The sequence below is a fragment of the Myotis davidii genome, unplaced genomic scaffold (genome assembly GCF_000327345.1).
Source record: "Myotis davidii unplaced genomic scaffold, ASM32734v1 scaffold135, whole genome shotgun sequence".
NCBI lineage: Eukaryota > Metazoa > Chordata > Mammalia > Chiroptera > Vespertilionidae > Myotis > Myotis davidii.
Window position 1 is genome coordinate 5,926,899 of NW_006289813.1, and position 8,124 is coordinate 5,935,022.

An 8,124-nucleotide genomic window follows, 5' to 3' on the forward strand; every position below is an offset into this window, starting at 1 on the left:
ATTAATACATACATATATATATTACACGGGTAATATATAATACCCGTGTAAGAACCATTTCCCTAAGAAGCAACACTGGAATTGAGTTGAGAATTAAACCCCGTAATGAATCAAAGGCAGTGGGAGGTGGGAGAGCACACAAGACTTGTGGTCTGAGATGGTTCTTGGTGATCACAGATACTTAGGGAAGCATGTCCTCCAGAACAGGCAAGGACACCCTGGCATACCTTTTTCTTTCCTTCCACCCTCCCTCTCTCCCTTCCTTCTTTCAAAGATATTGAATATCAACCATGCTATATATATATCAGGAACTATACTAGGCTCTAAGGGGTGGAATAAATAAATAAAGAAACAAACAGACATTGCCTCTGCCTTCATAGAGCTTCTCACTGCATGCAGCCATAGAGAGATGTCATTCTAATGACCACCGAGATTAGGACTCAGAGGAGCGCCATGGAGGAGAATGCATGGTGCCACAGAGAAGCTTGACCTAGTTAGGGTGGCTGGGCAAGGTCTCCCTGAGGAAATGACGAGGCTCAGGGCCCAGACGGGAAGGATGAGTCGGCGTTCCGGGCAGAGGAAGCAGCTTGTGTAAAAGCCCTGAGGTGAGAGGAAGCTCGGTGGGTTTGAAGAACTGAAAGAAGATCAGAGTGTCTGGAGCCCTGAGAATAAAGGGGGGGAAGGGTGTAGAATGCGGGTGAAGAGGGAGGAGAGCCCAGACCAAGCCTGGCCCTACAGGCCTGTGTAAGCATTTAGGCTTCTCCTAAAAGCCACAGAGAACTTCAACAAGTATTTTCATGAGGAAGGGGAAGGCTCAGGGTTTAATGAAAATGACCGTTCCAGAAAAATGGATTTAAAGGAGGCAAGAAAGGCAGGCAATAATAAGGAATAATGGTAGCTCACGTTTATGGAGTCCATTACTGTGGACCAAATACTGTCCTATGAACTTCATCTCATTTGATCCTCACACAGCTCGAGGGGCCAAAACGCTATGGTCCCCCTCTTTGCACAGAAGAGGAGATTGAGATACAGAATAGCTGGGCCAACCTAGGTTGGCTAGTAAGTGCTGGGACCAGGCTGTGAGCTGGACGGTCCATCTCCAGAGCCCTCTGCTCACAGCACAGAGGCTTCTTCCTGCCCGTGGCCAGGCAGGAGACGGGGCAGGGGCTTGCTCCAGCTAATGGCTGTGGACAGGACTGACAAGAAGTAAGAAGTGACAAGGCTTGGGCCAGCAGCTGGGGTGCGGGAGGGTGCCAGGTTTCTACATGGGCAAGAAGCGGGGAGGGAGTGCAGCTCAGGATGCTAGAAGGCCAGGGAGGGGCCAGGTTTGTGGTGGAGAGCACAGTTTGGTTGTGGGTACTGCTTTACAGCTCTGGATCTAAGGAACAGAAAACAGCTTTGATAATCCAGTGTGAGCATTCTTTTTTCTTCTTCTTCTCCTTTTTTTTTTTTTTTCTTTTCTTTTTTTTTTTTTTTTTTTTTTTTTTTTTTTGCTTTCTTTCCTTCTTTCTGGGAATTCTATGAGATCTGCTAAGAACTAACCACTTTAGTTCTATACTTTTAAAAACTTGACCTGTGCTATTTCTTTTCCTGCTTTATTTATTTATACAACTTGATGTTTTATTCTTTTAGTTTTTTAAAGTTTTACTTTCACTCTGACTGCATTCCTAGAAATTCTGTCTGAAGGCTGCTTGGACTCACATGCTCATTGATCACCCCCACCCCACCTCTCAGTAATCTGAGCAAATAGCTTTCCAGCTTCCAAACACTTTGTCTTCTGCCAAAAACTGACATTCTTAATTCTGACACTGGTCAGCTTTGAGCCTTGGAAAGTATATATCGCTTCATTTCAACAGTGCATTTGAGGTATCCACATGTTAAAATTTCTTACACAATACAGACTGTACTTGTCTATAGCAGCCACTAAAATAGATTTTTAAATACACAGTTACTAAATTCTTGCCTCAAAATAGTTTTTGGAAAACTTGCTAAAGAGCAATCTTCTCACAAATTTCTAGTTCAAACCATTGAACTTCAAAGACCAATCTGGCAGAGCTGTTCTTTGACACACATACACAGTTTTTAAAAAGAAGATGAAGGCATGTACTACCGCAAAATTTACTTAAATTCTGAAGTGTATGACCTGAGGGACAGCTCTAACAAATTAGTCAGAAGAAAGTGAACAGGATGGGTGTAGTGCGGGATTGAGTATATGCTTGGCTTCAGGGATGAGTTCTGACTCTGTAGAGTACCTCGGCTAAGCTATTTCCCCCTAATGATCCCACAAAAGCAGCAAAGACTCCACTTATGCTTCTTTATCAAATGCATTTTGAAATGGGGCTTGGCCATGCCTTCATCAAATTGTGCCATGATTACTTGGCCCTTACTTTGTGCCAGAGGCTGTGGCAGGGGCCACAGTGATGTTCTAGGGGGGCATAAGCTCCATCTTAACTGTCAGTCTTGGGAAGGAATCAGAACTAGAAGTAGGTATATGACAGAGTTTCTGGAGCAAGAGAGCATAAAGCTGAAATGTGAAGGATGAGTAGAAGTTATCCGGGAGAAGAGAAGAAGAAAAGAGAGTTCCAGGCAGAGGGAGTAGCATCTTTAATGACTCAGACATGAGCAAGAACATAGGGAATTAAAAAATGCAAGTTTGGGAAGGCTGGATTTTAGAATGTAAGGGGTAGTTGGCAAATAGACAAGGTCAAGAAGGGTCTTGTTACCATGGTAAGGAATTTGGAATTTACCCTGAGGGTAGGGGAAAGCCATTGAAAGGGAGTATGGAGAATTGATTGAGAGAAGCTGATCTAACCACACAGAGAAATTTTGCCAACCTGATTGGCAAAAAATGAAATCTCTTGTTTACTGTGGATTTTTCAAATTGTGAGGAAGAGACTTATTTCATATATTTAAAAGCCAATTTAGTCTCTTTTCCTGTGAATTGCCTGTTCATGTCTGTGATGGTTCATTTTACAGGTCAACTTGACTGGCCACAGGTGTCCAGAATAAGCATCATTCTGGGTGTGTCTGTGAGGGTGTTTCTAGATGAGACTAGCATCTGGATAGGTGGACTCAGTAAAGTAGATGGCTTCCACCGTGCAGGTGGGATCGTTTCATTCACTGAGGGTTTGACTAGAACAAAAGGCAGAGGAAGAGGGGATTCGCCTTTTTCTTGCTTCACTGCTTGATCTGAGACACCTCACCTCATCTTCTGAGATTTACACCATGTTCTCAAGCCATCAGATTTGAACTGAATTACATCACCAGCTTCTCTAGATCTCCAGCGTGCGGATGACAGATCTAGTCACTTCCCAGTCTCCATAATCGTGTGAGTCAATACCTCATAATGAATCTCTTTCTGTGTAGCCATATATATCCTATTGGTTCGGTGTCTCTGGGGAGCCACAACTGATACAGTGTCCTTGTCCATTTTTCCAAGGGGTTGTTGGTCTTTTTCCTATTGATCTTTAGTGGAGAAGGTTTGAAGTGGGCTTTATGGAAAAGAGGAAAAGGCTGAAGAGGGCTGGTGGCAGGGAAGTGGCCAGGCTTTGTCTTTGCAGCAGGAGCGAGGCACACAGCTCTGTAGCATTCCTTGAATTAAATAGATTTTTTCTGAATTGTCTGTTTGCAGCCCTGGCCTGTGACTTCTTTCTCCAAAAGGTTTATAATTCCCTGAGGCCACTGCTGACCATCAAGTCTACAGTGAGAGAAGGAAGGAAGGAAGGCCCCATTCTTTGAGTTCCCATTGTGGCCTGCGAGTGGGTGTGGGAGAAGCTGCCTAAATCCCTGAGTCAGCCCCGGGAAGGGACTCGGGGCCTCCTTGCTGGGTCTTGGTGTTTACTCTGGGCTCCAGTTCCTGAACTTGAGCTACAGGGTGTGGTCTTTCAGACCTGGAGGGACCAAATCATGTCAGCCATCCTGCCGGAGACAGCTCCTGATGCTGCCCACCCCCAGCCGGGTGCCTTCACACACAGCCTGTCACCACAGCGGCCAGCCGCCCTCCTGGTCCACACACAGGCCTAGGCCCGCGAGCCAGAGGGCAGGCGGCTGAGGAGGCTGAAGATGCAGCGTGGGGCTGGGGCTTCCTTGTCCTCAGCAGGTAGCTGGCACCCTTCTGCCCATTTGCGTTTCCTCGAGTCCCACAGATGAGGTGCAGGGCCTGGGCGGTGTGGGAGGCCACGTTGTCCCCTAAACCCCTCAATGGGCAGCCAACAAAGTATCTTTCTCAGGGCAGAACTTGGAGCTGCCTGCTACCCATGAAACCTCAAAGTGGTGTGAGCTTTTTTTGTAAACTGTCTTATCACAACAAACAAATCACAGTTTAAAATGACTTAAGTAGTAAAAATAATTGTTTTCAGCTCAAAAGAATCTGCATGCCAGAGTGGCACATCTTGGGGCAGCCTGCCCTAAACTTCGTCACACATTTCCATCATTTTTTAGCACATGTGATGTGCCAGGCGCTTAGCAAAAGGCTTTTCATGCTTTGGCTCTTACAACAACCCTATATGGAAGCGACTAAAAGTGCGTCTTAGGGGCAGTTAAGTAATTTTCCCTAAAATCATAGGGCCAGTGGCAAGGCAGGACTGAAAGGTCCCAGGTTCGATTCCGGTCAAGGGCATGTACCTTGGTTGTGGGCACATCCCCAGTGGGAGGCGTGCAGGAGGCAGCTGATCGATGTTTCTAACTCTCTGTCCCTCTCCCTTCCTCTCTGTGGAAAATCAATAAAATATATTTAAAAAAAGAAGAGGCCTGCCTATTTCTGCCCAGGATACGTAGGCTCATCACAGGTTGTCAAAAACAGACCCTCCTTGTTAAACAGACACTGTATTTGAGTGCAGCTGAGCCTCAGTCCAGCGACTAGATGGAGGACTTATGCTGCATGGACTATTGCTTAAACTCCTGAACTATGTGTGAAAAAGGGCCTTCACATTACGACTCCTAATATGCAAATGCATTGGTCCGGCTAGCATTTTGCAGCTAAACTTTCATAACCATTTCTCTTAGATTCCACACCTTTTACTAAAAACAGTTTCTTGTCCCCAAGCCCTTCTCCTGCCAGTAGAGTTCAGCTTGGAAGCCTGGCATCGTGGAGCTCTGACTTTGAGTTAACAGGTGCTGGGCGCAGACCCCCACCCAGAACCCACAGGGACCAGTTATTTTTTTTCAACTCTTTTGATGGCTGAAGGTGCTAAACATGTCACTCTGTAACAGCTGAAAAGGAAATTGAACACAAAGAAGAAAGTGACACACCCCGTAACCCACTATTTAAAAGGACAGACATTCAAATCATGTGGACCGTGGAAGCCTTTTAAAAAAAACTTTCTATTTTATAAAAGTTATTAATGAGAGGTCTCACTGAAATAAAAAAAAAGTTTTAACTGTATTGTTTAGGTCAGTGCTGACCTGAAAGTACTACCTTTCTTTTTAACACACACTTGTACCAGGGGCATTGACAGGGAGAGAGCCACATGGAAATGAGGACATGCTTCTATGGGTAGAAATTACTACAGTCTGTTAAATCCTCCAAAAATAAGCAATTGTTGGTAAATTTTTTCCAATATCGGTTTCCCTTTTGTCTCTAGAACCCTACATTTAGAGAATTTTTTTTTTCCCTCAAACTAAAAGTAGTGCATGGCTTCTGAAATGCAAAAAGTGCCAAAATAGTACTTTGATATTCAATGCTCTTTCTCTACAGTCAGTTCCTCAGTCGTTACCGTGAAGGTCTTTGGGGTAGAAAGTGGCACCTTTTTTCACAGGAGGTGACCACAATTATAATGTTTAGTTCCTAATAAAGAAAAGTACAGCCAATGAAAATGGCCCCAAATAAATTAGTGTTGAAACCAGCTTTTTGAATTGGTATCATTGGACTCTGAAAGGGTGAGTCCAAATGGCAAGTCATAGAGGAAGTTAAAATAGGCCTAGCCTTCCAGGTTGGCATTGAGGAGCACAGAGTGGCACCCCTTGTTGGCCCCTTTTTAAGCAAAACCTCAGTGACTGCCCATGAATGGTTCCTAAGTTTGAGGGATATATTTCCTAATGTCTTATTTATTTATTTATTTTTAAAATATATTTAATTGATTTTTTACAGAGAGGAAGGGAGAGGGATAGAGCGAGAAACATCGATCAGCTGCCTCCCGCACTGATGCTATCCACTGAGCCAAGCCAGTCAGGGCTTATTTATTTATTTATTTATTTATTTATTTATTTATTTATCTATTCCTTAAAGGGGGGTAGGTGTATAGGGGCAAACTAGGAAGAGGATGAGAAGGAAGGAAAATACATTTGCAAGTTAGAGAAACGTCCTGGTGTAATATCCCAGTGGCTATCAAGTAAGGTTCACTGGCAACTGCACCCACAGCCAGCAAACTAAAGAAGGTCACTTCCAGAGGAAATCCCAGTTCCTGGAGCGCCAGGATTAGAGACCAATGGCAACTCCCTTGAAGTTCTAAGAGGTACTCTTCGGTTCTCTTCCTCCCCTATCTCTCCCACCCCTAGTCCCCCTCTTAGGCTATATTCTAATGTGATATTAAGAAAACCGTGTCTGAAGAACATGTCTTCCACAGGAAAGGCATTACACCGTCTATTACAGAGGAACCAACATGGTCTTTGGAGACAGGCCCAGGTATGAATTCTGGCTCTCCACTTACTAGCTGCATGATACAGTCAAGTGATGCAACCTCCCCAAGTTTTAAGGTGATCATCGTAAAATAAGGATGATGGAACCGACTGTGTGTATTTTTGAGGGGAGGGAACTGTAAAGAAGGACATAGATGCAAGCCTTTGGAGCCACACTGCCCAGATTCTCATTTTCCCCTGACATCTTTCCAGCTGTGGAACCTCAGTAAATCACTAACTTTATGTGCCTTGGACCCTCCTTATCCATGGTTTCACTTTCTGTGGTTTCATTTACCCACAGTCACCCGAGGTCTAAAAATATTAAAGGGAAAATTCCAGAAATAAACAATTCACAAGTTTTAAACGGCTAGTCATTCTGAGCGGCATGATGAATCTCGCCATGTCCCGCTCCATCCTGCCAGGGTCGTGAATCATCTCCTTGCCCAGCATGTCCACGCTATACATACCCCTGCCTGTAGTCACTTAGTAGCTATCTCAGTGATCAGATGAACTGTGGTGGTATCGCAGTGCTTGTGTTCAAGCAACACTTATTTTACTTAATAATGGCCCCAAAGTGCCGGAGTAGTGATGCTTGAAATTCAGATATGCCAAAGAGGAGCTGTGCTTCCTTTAAGTAAAAAGGTGAAGGTCCAGCCTTAATCAGGAAAGAAAAAAAATTATGTTGGGGTTGCTAAGATTTACAGAAAGAGCAAACTTCTATATCTGTGAGATTCCATAATTTATAACTTAAACTTCATCATAGGTATGTATGCTGGGAACCCTGAGAAAGAAGATACCGACTGAAAAGGGCTCCTTGTGGCTAACTGGACTAAAATGTTAAAAAAAAAAAAATAGAGCCTAGCAGCCATTTCTACACAGAGGCCTCTCACACAAACTACACTTCACAGAGAATCCTGCACTGAACTGTCTGCCTGCACTGTTCCTGCCATCTGAGCCAGCCCTTCTAAAGGATTTCCTGGAATCCTATTTCAACCAATGGGACTGAGGTTTTCCCCATCCAATGGGAACTGCACAGCTCAACCAACCAGAGCAGCTCTATTCTGACCAATCAGGACTGTGCCTTTAGGACTGATCAAACTGTGAGGATTTAGAGTCCTCATTTGCATGAGGACAGAGCCAGGGGTGGGAACGCCTGTTCATATATACATACCAGCGTCCCTCTGATTTGGAGCACATTTTCTCTTTCCACTCAAGACTACATTTTCCGGTTGAGCTGAAACAGAGTGGAGCAGACCACTCAGAGAAGAACAGTCTAGCTGGAGAGGGGACCTGGCCCCAGGACTGCCTCTCAGCCATGCTGTATCACAGTTGAATAAAATTCTTTTTTCATTGCACATTAAATTGGGGATTCCTGTTGGCATTAAATTGGTGCCAAAGACTGCCAGTTGACAATGTGCAGGGGGAAAAAAATGTTGTTTAGATATGGTTCAGTGCTATCTGAGGTTTCAGGCATCCACTAGGGGTCTTGGAACATAGCATCCACTGTGC